Genomic DNA, 14,726 nt, shown 5'->3' on the forward strand with positions numbered 1-14,726 from the left:
ATTATAGGAGTATAATCACATTCATTAACAGTTAGTCATTCAGGATAATTCTTTGGTCAGAATTAATGGTTACAATTCCAGATTTGTGAAGATAATTAAAACTGCAGCCTAGCCAGGTCTTGGTTGCCTTGTCTTCTTGCTCTGTTTGGCAAAATGAAATTTGCAAGATTAATTTGCCTCAAACATGCTAAATGTGCTTTGTTTTTTGCACAGCTGGGCAGTTCCTGAATGGCTGAAGGCACTGAGCCCTCACTGCAGTACACGCAAAATGTAAAGAGACAGCTGGGTAACAGGCAGCCCATTAGGCCTCTTTGCTGTGCTCTTTCCACATGCTGCTGTGATCCTACATACAAGCCCTTGCATAATGTTAGAGAGACTAGCATGCAGTGCGCAATTTCATTCTGGAAGGAACACACAGGAATAGTTCCTTGTATATAACTTTAAATCTCTTGGTTAGTGTTTCACAAAAAGAGGGGAAAGAAATTAAATAAGTAAGACTAAATTGAACTAGGAAGGACTTTTTTGTGTTCGGTTATTAAAGGAAAAAAATTAAAAAGCTTCCTTTCTGCAAACTGGTAAAATGATATGATAATTTACCATTCATTATTAGGCTCAAACCAATTGATATTATAACAAACTTCCTAAAGTAGTCCTACTGGAATTATGTCACTGTTTTAATTACCAAACTCATCATGCGTTTTGGTAATTTTTGCCTGTTTTACATATCAGGAAAAATAGGCTTCATCTGAAGTTACATAACTGATGATTGTTCTGTATAATGATTTGTAGTGAAAACAACTAGTGGGTAGCTTCAGTCTGGTATTACCGTAAATCAAATTATTTCAGCTTGCACTCCTCTTGTTCTTGATATCTGTATTTGGGATGAAGTTTTGGTATGCTTTTTTTCCAAAATAATTTTCAAAATATACATTTGGGGGAGGGCATGAAATAATAATCCAGCTGTTTACAATTGCAAAGAAGCAGTGGTGTTAAACCTAATGGAGAAATTCATGGGCACTTGAGCTGAGAAATAATTGCAGTTTACTAAAATTAGGACAAGAATTCTTACGTACATTTTTAGAAGTCTTCATTCACTGCTATATGATTATCTATACTACTCTGAGGTGATGATGTTTGCTGACAGAAGTTACTCAAACTCTGCAATATTGGGAAAATTTAGGAAGATCTGTGGCTTTCGACAACCTGGTAACAGCAGCCACTGTAAATAAACACAGTAGTCTTATGCAATGTTAAAGAGTAACAAAATATTTGAAAAAAAACCCTCTATTCTATCATAATACTAAGATATGATTTAGATTCATATGAAGTTGAGCTCATGAAGTAAAGAGATGCAAAACAGATCTTACAGAGGATTCAGTCAAGCCAAACAGGGTTACAGACATAAGCATTTGGAAATTTTCACAGGTATGATAGTTTCTTGCAAGCTTGAACCTGACCTATTTTGTTCACTGCAGTTTAAAGCAATTGAGACTGCAGACTGCAGAAGAATGGTTAGTGTTTTTTAAATGATAACATCTCCAGAGTTGCTGAGACTAGCAGTAAAAAGTAGACCTCTAAGACAGGTTTTCAGGCTGCAAGAAGTTTCCTAGGGAGATCATTTCGATTTTCATCTGTCAAATTCCTTCTGCTGCTTCTACTTCCTCACTCAGTTCACCAGGTCTTACTGGTACACAGACCTTTCAGGTGCAATAGCTAAAACAAACTCCACTTATTATCTTTTCTGAAGCAAACTGGAATGAATGTGTGGACACATGGCATTAGACTGTATGTTTGCTTTACATTTGTGTTCAGAAGTAAGTGTGGGGATGCAATGACAGATAGAAAATAGGCATATCAACCAATACAACTTGTAAAGAAAAAGCAGTTTCCTTGGAGGTGCAAGACAAAATAGCATTAATGCTATGAATGCTCCCAGGAAAATTGACCATGGTTGTTTTTTTTTGTTTCCTTGTTTTATTGGATGTAAATGGTTACTGAACTACTGAATACAGAGAGAAGATGGTTTCCTCAGCAACTGTGCCTCCAGAAGAAGGTTTTGCCTTGTTCTCTTGCGTGTTTTACTGCATGTAATCAAATGATATCACTGGTAGGAAACAGATACCAAGCCTAGTGATCTCCAGTGGGGATCCTGTTGGCGTTAGTGGCTGTGGGAATTGTGAAGGCAAACCCAAAAGTCCTGTTGAAAGCAATCATTCCAGCTCAGTTCAGGTCGGTGCAAGCTGACTGCCTGAGCCAAAGAGTGTGATCCAGGAGGACTAGTTTTCCATTTTCTTTCAACCTCAGAGGACACAGCCCTTGATGCTCAAAAGGGCCCAATGTTACCTACAAAGAACAATGGTCAGAGTTTAAGGGGAAGGAAATGCAAGGCCTAATGCATTGTTTTTTTCATAGCAGTGTAAGTCAGTCTTAGTATTTTTTTTAATTAAGGAAAACTGTCTTACAGTAGCACTGTGATACAAACTGGGAGATAGAAATCCTAAAGCATTTGCGTTTCGAGTTATGTATTTGGGGCACACATGATTGTACACTGAAATATTGAATAATCAGCCGGAGAGAACTTGAATTATTTAAATAAGGGATTTATTACCCACTCTTAGTTTTTTTTCATCTCGGCTACTAATTTAATAGCTCAGGCAGAATTCTCTGACTTTAAAGATTTGGTGAATTTATAGATTAAAATATTAAACTACAATGAAACAATCTACACACTCTGTAATTGTAAATTGACTGAGGACAGGCTATTGCAAATGGATTGCAGGTCTGTTGTGCTGCTTCACTACTCAGGTAAGGGGTTGTGTTTTCAAAGGTTACAACTTTTTACGATTCATAGAGTTGGTAGGGAGCCATTAGTAACAGCAAATAAAACTATCTTCTATCTGTTAAGCTCATTTTTTCAAGCACAGTACTGACCAATATACTTTTAATTCCTAGGCTGAGGCATTGGCTATATGATTATACTAGCACAGCAATTAAACTGTGGAACCTCAGTAACTCATGCCACATCCAGAAGATGCATTATTTATCAATAAGCAGATTCCCCAGCATGGTGGTTTGGGTTTTTGGTTTCCAGTGCACTCAAAGACAAGGAAAACTAAAATCTTACTATTGATCTTAAAAAAACCACTCCAAACCCCTCACTCTGTGTCCAGGGTGTCCCAAGTTGCCCTTAGCCATGACATGAAGAGGGATGAAACTCACTGATGGAGTGAAACAGGAGTGTGTTTATGTCAGGGTGTTTTCTGCAAAAGATATGACAGCCTTCTGTAATGCCTTCAGGACAAATGTTTGGCCTCTGTAACAACATTCTCCTTGTAAGAATAAGTTGTAATGAAGGGAGAGGAAAAAGAAGAATTCTTGTGGAAAACATTCTAGTTCAGCCACCTTTTCATCACTGAAAAAGGAAAGAGTTGCACCTAACTTGATCTGATTTTAACAAATCCAGTTTGGCAGAAAACCACTTCAAATACCTCAAGTTTAGGTAATTATCTATGTGCAGATACTTAAACCAAAGCATCTAGTGCCATTTTATAAATTTGGATGGATGCCCATTATGTCACAAACACTGCAAGGATTCTATACCCTTATTGACTGACAACTGGAGGCCAGGGGGAAATGGATATCCAAAAGAGTCTAATTCTGCAAAGGGTATCTTTATAGTGATCCTTAAACCTTGCTCTAGTGATTGGGAAACTTGACTAAGTCAACCAAGTTGATGAACACAGAACCTCTTTCCACCCAGTGCATACAAACCAGAAGAACATGGGAAATACCTCTATGAGAAATGCACTCTGCTCTGCTTCCCTTGAAAAAATTTTTCTGCTCTGCAAAATCAAGAAGACAGCAGGGCAGAAAGAAATAGTGGTATTGAGTTCACTAGTACCCAATGGTATCAACTGTGTTCCATCAGACAATGAAGTCAGAGTTATCCTCTAAGTTTTTAAAATATCAGGGTACAGTTAACTCCTTCTCATGATCTCCCTTGTGTCAAAGCAAATTTAAGGCTTTTGCCAAGATAGAGGTCTAATTCCAAAGTGTAAGTTTGTACCTAAGAGTAAAATACCTGGTAAAACTGACATCTGTTAATTTGTGCTTAATTGCTGCTTAATTGCCACTTTCTTTGAATGACAGCTCTGTCTCTGAAAATCTTTACCGTATAGGCTAAATTGTAAAAAGGGTTATTGTGTATTTTCTTTTTTTCCCATTTCAATTAAGTACACATTAAGTGTCATCCTTTGCAATTACTGATTTTGTCACAGACTCAGTGCGATTATTGACATTTTAGGCCTCTGAATCTCAAAGCATGGCTTTTGTTACTTGTGTAGTCCAGTTAACATCAAGATGGGAGATTTTCAGTTCTGTTGATGTTTTAACAGAGTTAGTCATGTATGCATGACTGAATCCATCTCTTTTCAGGTTAAATGCAACTAATATCACATCAAGGAACTGATTAACATCCCTAGCAGGAGCAAAAATGTAGAATTCAGCTCTTTAATAGAATTACTCTGTAATACACTGACATTCAAGATGATCCCTTTCAATAAAGTTACATTTGAACATTTCTTTTTCTCCAAATGAGTAGACGAGTTCTTTATAAGAGCTATGTATTTATTTGTCCCATTTAAAAGAAACTAATTTTAACAACGCATGTATTTATGCTTCACTGGCCTACTAAACATTATTATCTTGCAGTTCAGTGATTTTCAGATGTGCATTACTCTAAGACACTTAATGATAGAATTTGTTCAGTGAACTCTGGCACACTCCTTTATAAAACTTGCATACATGTCCTAATAACTGCCCTACTCTCTGCCTTACATCACACATTTCAAGGAAAGGTGAAACGCTGTTGCCTGGAAAGGATATCACATACGCCCATGGTGTTCTGCAAGAACAGCCAAGAGAAGTTAACACATCTATAGGTAATACATAAGTGTCTGTGGCCCAATATATGATGAGATGGCCATTTTTTGTTTGTGCTGATGCCCTAATCTTCCTACATGCCTTGCTATCTGCTCGTTCCTGTAGTCTGAAGAGAGTCATAAGGTGCATAGTGGTGTGTATGCCCTGTATAGGTCGTATCTATATTTGGCATTCTGTCTAAATTGCTTCTGGAAATGGCTCTGGGGCTGTGTTAACACCTTAAACATCCCTGGAAATGCTTAGAAGAACACAAGTTACTACAGGGCAAATCCATGCCAGGGATAGTTTTAGTTAATCATCTGCAAAGATCAGAGAGAGCCAAGATTGAAAACACACTCTGTCCCTGACTATTTTATTAGTATAGAGTTCATTTTTTAAACTTTTTAATTGTCACAGCAGGAAGACTATGGAAATGTTCTATCCCAAAAGAAGTCCTGTCTTCTCCACCAGCTGATGGGTAGGTCCAGAGAGTAGGGGGAAGACAGTCTTATTTACTGAACTGCTTCGGTGTGAGTAACATATGCAGTCTACTGGCTTGCTAATGTGAAAAGACAAGGTTCAACTGCAGTTGCAAGAGTTAGCAATATCTTCTAGTATTCAAGACATAAATTAGGGCTTATTTTTTGTGGCTAGCCCGAGACATACAGATGGTAGATCTTAGTATACTTATGATTAAGTAGATAATGAAAAGAAGCAGAAGACTAAATACCTGAAGCTTTCCAAGTCCCTTGGAATTTCTGCAAAGAGGGGAAGACTCCTTCTTCCCTGTAGTATTAATGTTTGAGCATAACCCGTTTTTCCTCTTAAATTTTCTCATGGTGTTGCGCAGAGCTGACATATCAAGACCTTAGAGTTTAGCCAGGTTGTTCCAAATCTTTATCAACGGCTCAGTTTTTATCCAGGTAAGTTTACTTATATTATACTGTCTTTTCTATTTTCTTCCCCATCTTGAATCAGAAGATGAAGACTATAGTGAGTTCCTTCCTTTACCTTCTGAATTTATTTTTGCAATCTTCTTACAGGATAGACAGCCTAATAGGGAAACCAAAAAGAAAAAAAAGGCAAAGTTTCTTCAAACTATTTATAAAAGTTATTAGTCCAGAGCTATATCAAAGTAAAGCAGGGGTTTAAACTTAAGTGAAAGTCTATGAATAAGTCTGTAAAATTATGAAGTAGTGAACATATTTAAGCATCAAAACCTTAAGCATCCAGCACAATTACTTGTCTACTATTTATTTGTCTAGTGCATACCACGTAATTTCCCTTAAAATTTTAGGAAAAAAAAAAGAAGAAAATGTTGTTACTCTCTTTGAATAAATTTACAACTAGAGAAAGTGTGTAGTAGTAATAATTTAACCATTTGCCTACTATGGAGCTGTTCAAAGTTCTGTTCAGTTTAACTTAACATTAAAATATTTTTTATCTGTTTTAGTTCACTCATTATCTCTATTCCTACCATTTCCTAAACTATATGCTTTCTTTGTTTTTTTTTTAATTCATAAAAAGAACTATAATTTTATGCATGTACTATGTATCAATCCTGTGTGCCATTTTTGTTTCTTGTTGGTTGACTTTTTTGTGTCTTCCATGTTTTTTCCTTAAAACTGGATGTTTGACAGGATCACCTGGACATTGGGAGTTCTCTCCCTTCTTGTTTCTGAGAGATTTAGAGGAAGCAGTAATAAAGCAAATCTAGGGCTCACGGTTCACATGCAAAGCTGCGCAGTAACATAAGCTTGATCCCTTGTAACAACTAGCAGGTCTGAAGAGCTGTGGAACATTCAGGTACATCAGGTACAGAGAGATGGACAGTGCCAGGCTCTTTCCAGAGGTATGTGGCTCTACAGAGTAGTAAGCGAAGTATCTGTCTCATTCCTGTCCCTCCTCTGTTCCTTCTGTGGTAGTTATTTGCCCACAGATACTGCTCATAGATCTGGCACTGAAAGTTGAAGCGCTGCAGTGCTACCTTTGTTATTCAGGTTACACTAAGTTGTGATAACCTGTTGTTTCCTGGGTGTTTGGTTTTTTTCTGTGAAAATGAGTGGAGGTCTGAAGGAATGTATTGTTAAATCTTGCATTACTTCTGAACATCGGGAAGCAAAATACAGTGGGAAACCCCGCAATTGTGCTGCATGAAACATGTAAGTGATCTGCTGCAGGTTTCAGAACAATTGTTAAAAATACAGGCTGTGCTCTGAACATACTCCTCATCCATCACATGTTATTTAAACAGTAACTAAGGAGAAGTAATGTCCTTGAATTAATCCAGCTTCCTGTTTTCGCCAGTTCTGTTTTATAGTCTTTTAGATAAGCATCCATGTAGTGGGCTCCTGTGACAAAGTGGGGAGAAAAAGACATTTTGCAATGCTATTGATTGTAATTCTCCCATAAATGTGTAATTATTAATCTTTCCAACACTTCAATTTTCTACAATTATCAGGTTAATAAAGAAAGCTTTTCTTTCCAAACCTTAAAAAATGTCAAGCCTTAAAAAATGTATCCTTTTAGGCAAGGGATTCCCAAACACACTGACTGTGATTGAAAATGGGTTCCTAAAGCAAAGGTTGAAATTCTGCCACCTTTACTTATGTGGTTCCAACCCAGTTTGGCATTTAATGCAAGAGTTCTCAGCTGAGGAAACTGACAAAACGTGGCCTGTGATATTAATGTTTGAACATTGCGATCAGCTCATCCACAACAGGTTGTATCCCAATCTCGTGGTGATTCCCAAGGAAGTGCTCAGCTCAAAAAACTTCATTCAGACCTTGAAATTTGGCCCTGAAGAAATCTCAAATCATGTGAATAAAGGAAAAAAAAAAAAAAGAGAGAGAATTCTGTCATGTTGTGGAAGAAAAACAGGTTTTATCAGAAAAATATTCCTAAACTTTATTGATTTTTCTTTTGTCACTTAGGCTTTAACTGGAATTCGGCACTTGTTTAGTCAAATCGTAGGATTTCACATGACCTTTAGATTTTCTTATCCATAGAACAACTCAGAAAACAGTCTTCTTCTGAGAGCAGCAACTGGTCTAGTCAAATCAAGAGATTACCTCTTGGGAATTTAAGCTAAGAGATTCTCTCTGTTCAGATTCTTTGGCAACATGTGAGTATAATGAAAAATTCTGCAATATAAAAATTAAGAGTTATTGGAATAAATGGCTCATAGTTGAGGTAACTTATTTCTTAAGACATTTAGAAGGAAAATTAAAGCATACATTAGTCATATTGCCAGTAAAGTTATTCCCTGTCACAGCCTTTCCATTTCTCTTCTCCTCTAAACCACTAATGAACACTCTAGCTGTAGAAAAAGCACAAACATTGTGCTCCCTAGTTTGTACTTTTGGCAGTTCATAATATATCAGTGTCTGCACTGTCAAATTCTGCTTCAGATCAGTTGGCCACAGATCTGGCACTAAGACAAATATGTTTAAATTGCACACAGTCCAAAAAAGTGGGAAAGTCTCTGCAGGTTTACGTATGAATACAGCCCTTTCTTCAGTTCGGTGTTTTGAAATTAGAAGTTTTCACTAAAATTACTGGCATAATCCCTGCTACAAACAGTCTCTGTTTCCTCTCTCTACTGGTAAGGTACTACTCCCAGTGTATAAACAAACGGTGATTCATTAGCACAATGACACAGAACAACAGACGACCTTGCATATGAATGGGTTATTCTTCTACTTCAGTTAAGGTAATGAATCATTTCCCTCTTGTGCTCCTCCCTTCACTTCTACTTGAGTACATTTCTTATTATTCAGAATTCTCTTCTTGAAAGATCGGTTGTCTCTGGAGGTTGAGAGGGGAAGGATCCCTGTACAAAGCACAGAGGAACACAACTTCGCTGAGTTATCAGGCAGCCTCCTGGTTTATTAGGCAGCCTTCTGGTTATCAATGCCTGTATTTACTGTTTTTTGTTAGACCATACTTTCCTCTTAAGAATTCATGTCCTCCTGACAAGAGGTCTGGTTCATGGGTGCAAGCATAAATTGTCCACAAAAATTGCTATTTCTTCTGTAGAGATCTCATTGAAATTTGGAGACTGGGTAAATGTAAGTTCTGGGTAAGAACTTCAAAATTGTTCACTGTAAAATCCATTAGAATAAATCTCTTTTGTCAGTATTTAGAAAGCAGTTAGTATGTTTCAGTTTTCTCATTCTCCACTCCACTTAAATACAGGGAAGCCTTGTTCTGAATTTCCTATACCCACAAGCCCTTCATGTTTCATAAAATACTTCAATACGTAGATTTCCTGAAGAGTTTCCACGAACTGGTGCTTAGTACCGTCTGCATGTTTTTTCTGGAACTATGTTGCTTAGGTAAATTTTATAAACATAATCTGCATTTATATAGTGCTTTCGGCACTTGGCCATTTGTCCCTGTTGCATATCAGTGGTAAACAGCTGAGTTGGCTGACTTTTAAATACAAAAACATCCTGCTCTAGTTGAAGCTGTTAATGAGAAGACTACTGAAAAGACTGTTGGTGGAAGTTGGCAATTGCAACAACCCTGTTCCTAGAAGTCTAATGTCTGATATTGACAGTGGCTTTGTAGGCCTGAACTCTCCCTTTGGCAAAGGGATGTAAGCAGTATACCACCCAGCTAAGCAATTTCTGGAGCCTGGGTTTACACACCTAAACTGTTTAAATAATGGTCAGACTTGAGGTGGGAAGAATGAAGAATCACTGATATTATTCAAATGCTTAATAACTTTCTGCAAAAGAAGGACAATATTTTGGACTCTGTGATGGATAAGACAAAAGTAACAGGCTTAAGTTGTAGTAAAGGAAGTTTAAGCCAGACATCAGGAGAAAAAACATCTTCCTAAAAATTTTCCTAAAGATAAGGACTCTTCTCCATGTTCTCATGAATAATTAAAAAGCCCCAAACCCACAATTCAACAAAAATAATAAAGCACATAATAATATGGCTATTAAAAAATGAGTTGTGTAAGATTTGACAATGCTACAGCTACTTTCAGACTTGCCTGAGATAGGATCCAGCCAAGGGGTTTCTCCAAGTTCGTCACTGATCCTCATTCATATTTTTGCATTTCTGTTTACTTCATATTGATTAGTATGATACTGCAACTAGAAGCCTGTAGACTCTGAGAAGAATGAACTGTGTCTGAAATGAATTACACTACTGTTGTATTTTAATTGTTGGTAATTGGAATTATAATGATTTGTTTTAACTATGGTGAGTATCTGTCATAAAAGATCATATTTGCTGACTATGATGCAAAAATTAAAAGGAAAAAAGTAGTTGTCTACATTTCATAAATGAGGTAAAGGTTATGGATTTATGTTGTACATATTGAAAACATTTTTCTAGAGTACCAGGATATCATTCTAAGCAGTTTAAATATGTGGCTACATAAATCTATTAAATCTTCTGAGAAAAGGTTAGATGTAGCAATTTTTTATTTTCAAATTCATGTGCAGCCATTCCAAGCAAACGGGTCTATTTAAATCAATAGGACTTCTTGCAGTACAGGATTGCCCTGAAGTACATGAAGAACCTGACAAGAACAGACTAAGCAAATACTACTTTGATTGCCAGCACCAGGTTCAAAAACACTTGGTCATGATCTGAAGGTTTCTATGGTCATATGGAGAGCCTCTAGGCAGCTGTAGAACCTGACGTGTGACAGAGAGTTAGACCAGTGGGTGGACTCAGTCAGAGGAATTTTTCTGGTGATATCTACAGTGTCCTAAAATATTTGCATCACAGCTTAGAGTCAACAGTTCCTTAAGAGAGAAATTCTAATGTGTTCAGGTAAACAGACAAAAAAGTAGACACTATGTCCTAACAACATCTCATAATGATCAAGAAAAGGCAGCCTTTGACCCTGCCATTTGTCTCTTTTTTATCAGGAAGAGAGATTCATGGAAGAAATTACTGACTGGACTGAAAGTATTGACACCTCACTCTGTTTTTTTTTCTGCAATATCATGTCCACAGGTATCCAAAGGAAGAAAAAAATTATTCTAAAAATGTATATGAGAACAGTCCTGAAGATGAAGCTAGGAAAGTCACTGAGGAATACAATGCAAAATTATGAAGAGAACACAGAAATATCCCAAATTCTGCTTTGACTTGCACCCCAGAAAAGCACAGTGAGTTAGTGATACATGAGTGGCAGTTTTTTCCCTAGAAGTAAAATTTGTTTCTCTTCAGACAAACATGTTTAAAATATTATGTAAGCATTCAGGAAAGAATAGGAAATTGTTCTAGGATTTTTTTTTCCTTTCTCCTTTAACCAGTCATTTTGTGCTCTGTAGCAAAGGAGGACCTTCAAAAGACGAACACACTGTAACAAGAAGAGAATCAGTTTAAAAATCAACTCGAGTCATACCTTCAGTTTTAGTAGGCTGTTGATTTAAAGTAATTTGATACTTGCCATTTTTTTAGATCAAATATAAATATCGAATGTTATGAGATGCAAAAGAAGATTGTCTATAGATGTGTTAACCAGATCTGCTACATTTTTGAGGTTTCCCAGTGCTCACCCAACTCCTGCTTGCAGATAGGGAACATTTACTACATACATTCCTTTAAGTAACTTGTCCAATATTCAAAATCTTCCTTGGGTTTTCAAATGTTCTGTACTTCCTCCAACTTCCATGACCCACTTTATCAGTTACCAAACCCATGTTTTCATCCCTTTTGTAATTCTACTTTGACCACTCTTTTTTTGTGGATCAAATATTCACCAAGTCACCTGATTCTTGTCAAATGAGGAGTTCATTAGTTGCAGGATCAGTAGAGTGTGCAAACTCCAAATGCTGATCATGGTACAGGTAGGTTGAAAAACTTCAGGAGATGTGCATTGCTACGTAGATGAGATTTGGAGAGACTGCTGGGTTAGAAAAAGAGCATGGCAGAGCAATGGCCAGCAGATCCATCGTCTTATCTTTCTCCCGTGATGGAATGCAAGACACTAGAGCTCAGAAGAAGTCATAAAGAGTATTTGGTCACATAGAGTATTTGTGATTCTACCAAAACTCTAGGAAGTTAATGCCTGAAGATTATACCACCAATCTTCTGCACACCAAGCGTTAATGTAAGAACATGAAATGCAAGGGGGAAAAAACCCACATTATTTTGACAAAAGAATTGGAAAAATCTGAAGTAGTTAAATACAGAATCAGCTCTGCAGTGGAATAATAGGTGCCATTCTAGGATGATGAACAGCTACTTGGGCTGCTGCTTAAACTCAGAAAAATTAGAAGAAACTTGCACTGTGTTTGTCACATCCAAGAGGATATCAAAGTATATGCTTGGACATGATCCAATCAGCAATAAAATCATTACAGTTCTTTTTCTAGCAAATCCAGTCAGTACGTCGATCACACAGATTAACACTCCTACGACAGCAGATGACAAAGATGCAGTTGATGAGTTCTATCAACAGCTTGAAGAGACATTCATTAAAAATGAAGCAGAGATACCACCCTTGCAACTGGGGACCTAATTATGAAAGTTTGGCTGTCGGATGTTTGGCTCTCCAAAAAGAGTAATGGGAAATGACTACTCATCTTGGTTTAATGGATGAAAGAGGCATCTGGTTGAACTTTCTTGCCTTCATGTTCATTCCTTCTTCATTTAACACCTAAATTGAATGTCCAAGATATTTGTATAGATGGCTATGGCATCATGACTAAGAGCCAAGTGATGCTGAAGGATGAACATGTAGCAAGCAAAGAACACCCTGAGTCAAAAGACAAGTTGTTGTCTTCTAGAATGTCAAAAGATGGACATTCAGCAGCCAATTGCTTCTTGTCCAGACACAGAAAAACCTATGTGATGTCTGTCCAGAAGAGATTAGTGGTATTGACATAGAGGAGTAGTCAGTTAACCCAAATGGGCTATGAAATAAAACTGCCAAGTATGAACTGCCAATAAACTCATCCCGATAAGTCAGTACTGTGCTCCGAACATCTGTGAACAGCGGCAAGCAACCATTTCATTAGACAGCATGTGAACAGTAGCATATGCTGCACAGAATTTTTCAAAGTGTATAGAGAATTTTCTTTGAGAGAAGCTCTGAAAGAATTTGCAAACTAAAAAGGAATGGCATGTCCCATTCCCCACCACCCCTCATTCTGCCCCAGGGAAGAAGTCAGATGTGCCAATGAGATAACAAGGCAAGCTGCAGTCCTAGATAATAGGCAGCAAATGCTGGAGTTAGGGAAAACCAGGAGTGAAAACCACATTAAGGACCTTAATGTGGGAGGGAATGAAATACCTGTGTACTGACCACAAATAGGATGCAAGCAAAGCTTACTTAGTGATCAACTGCAGAAGGAATATATAATGATCTGTTATCTGGAAACTTTCAGATTCAACTACAAAGGTGTTTAAAAGGAGGCAGAATTCCAATTCAGCTGTATCTTCCCACAGAGAAAAGCATAAGAAATCCTAGAAACGTTTAGTAAAGTACAAAGGTTCAACAGGTGAAAACAGGAGCATCTGAGGGAGCTGGGATTGTTTAGCCTGGAGAAGAGAAGGCTCGGGGGAACCTCATTGCTCTCTAAAACTACTTGAAAGGAGATTGTAGCCAAGTGGGATCAGTCTCTTCTGCCGTGTCTCAGGTGAAAGGATGAGAAGAAACAGTCTCGTTGTGCCAGAGGAGGTTCAGATTAGATATTAGAATTTTTTTTTCACTGAAAGACTGGTTAGACGTTGGAATAAGTTTCCCAGGGAGGTGGTGGAGTCACCATCTTTGGAAGTATTCAAGAGATGTGTAGATGTGGCACTTGGGAATATGGGTTAGAGGTGATTATGGTGGTACCAGGTTGAAGGTCTCTTCCAACCTTGATGATTCTGTGATTGTGTTAATATACGAAAAGAAACTTATTGCAACTTTGATCATTTGGAACAGTAAAAGATTAGTGACTGTTCTATTTAGGACTCTCTTCAACACATTTTACGTCCAAGGTAATGAAGGAAAGAAAAGCAGATAAAACCTTATTCTTCACCTCATTTTCTTCCCGTTGCACATGGATCAATACTTTGATAGCTTAGCCTATGTTCCAGGCCTATGTTCTAAAACATCAGCAAAAGCACCACCACAAGCAGTATATGCACATAATTTATATAGATCTCATTCTAAATGACTTAGCTGGTAGTAGAAGGAAGCATTAGTGTCATCAGTGTGCAGTACCCACTTTTTGGCAACTGTCCTCTCTAAGAAGATCAGGTTAATTATATGCTACATGACTCTAATGGACTAGTTAGCTTTAATATGGATAAATCTTCTGTACTTTTAGATCTTCAAAATCCAGTTATTCTGTACTTTTTACCTCACTGCTTTCACAGCCTTTCTATATTGCCCACTGGTATTTTTCTGAGTCATGCCTACAGTAATTTAAAAAAAAACAACCCCCAAACAACTAGTTTAAAGAAAACCCCTAGTTTTGCTTATTTGATGGAAAATCTAGACAGACTGAAATACAACACATTGCATCTCTGCTCTCTGTTGCTCTTATGTCCAAACTCTGAGCAACAGCCACACAGTTTATCATACTCATTATATTTTTTTGTGTCTACTGCTGTGCAGTTTGTTTCTTTGAGACTTAAATACTATACATTAGTGCAAGAAACCTCAAGGATATCTGAATGCATGGATTCAATAGTACTTTTTTCCCATCACACCCTTCCCCCCCAAGTAAACCAACCAAACTGCCTGTCTACTTCTGATCCCTGCAGTATCTTCATCCACCCTTTCTATCTTTTATGTACTTAATTGTACTGTTTCTCTTCTTTTGATACACAGAGAGATC

The 14,726-nt window shown here is 37.3% G+C and overlaps 1 long non-coding RNA gene across 1 annotated transcript in view; it reads right to left on the minus strand.

Annotated features, from left to right (window-relative positions):
* Positions 1-1,985: 1,985 nt before the first annotated feature.
* The window catches only part of LOC113986308, a 56,051-nt gene continuing 43,310 nt past the window's right edge, over positions 1,986-14,726 (minus strand). Inside the window, exons 4-5 of the long non-coding RNA XR_005565089.1 lie at positions 5,651-5,973; positions 1,986-2,343 (exon numbers count right to left, since the gene is read on the minus strand). This is a non-coding gene — a long non-coding RNA (uncharacterized LOC113986308). The remainder of the gene's footprint in view (positions 2,344-5,650; positions 5,974-14,726) is intronic.

Source organism: Pipra filicauda, unplaced genomic scaffold, assembly GCF_003945595.2.
Source record: "Pipra filicauda isolate LSUMZ 115617 unplaced genomic scaffold, ASM394559v2 scaffold117_size3949168_pilon, whole genome shotgun sequence".
NCBI lineage: Eukaryota > Metazoa > Chordata > Aves > Passeriformes > Pipridae > Pipra > Pipra filicauda.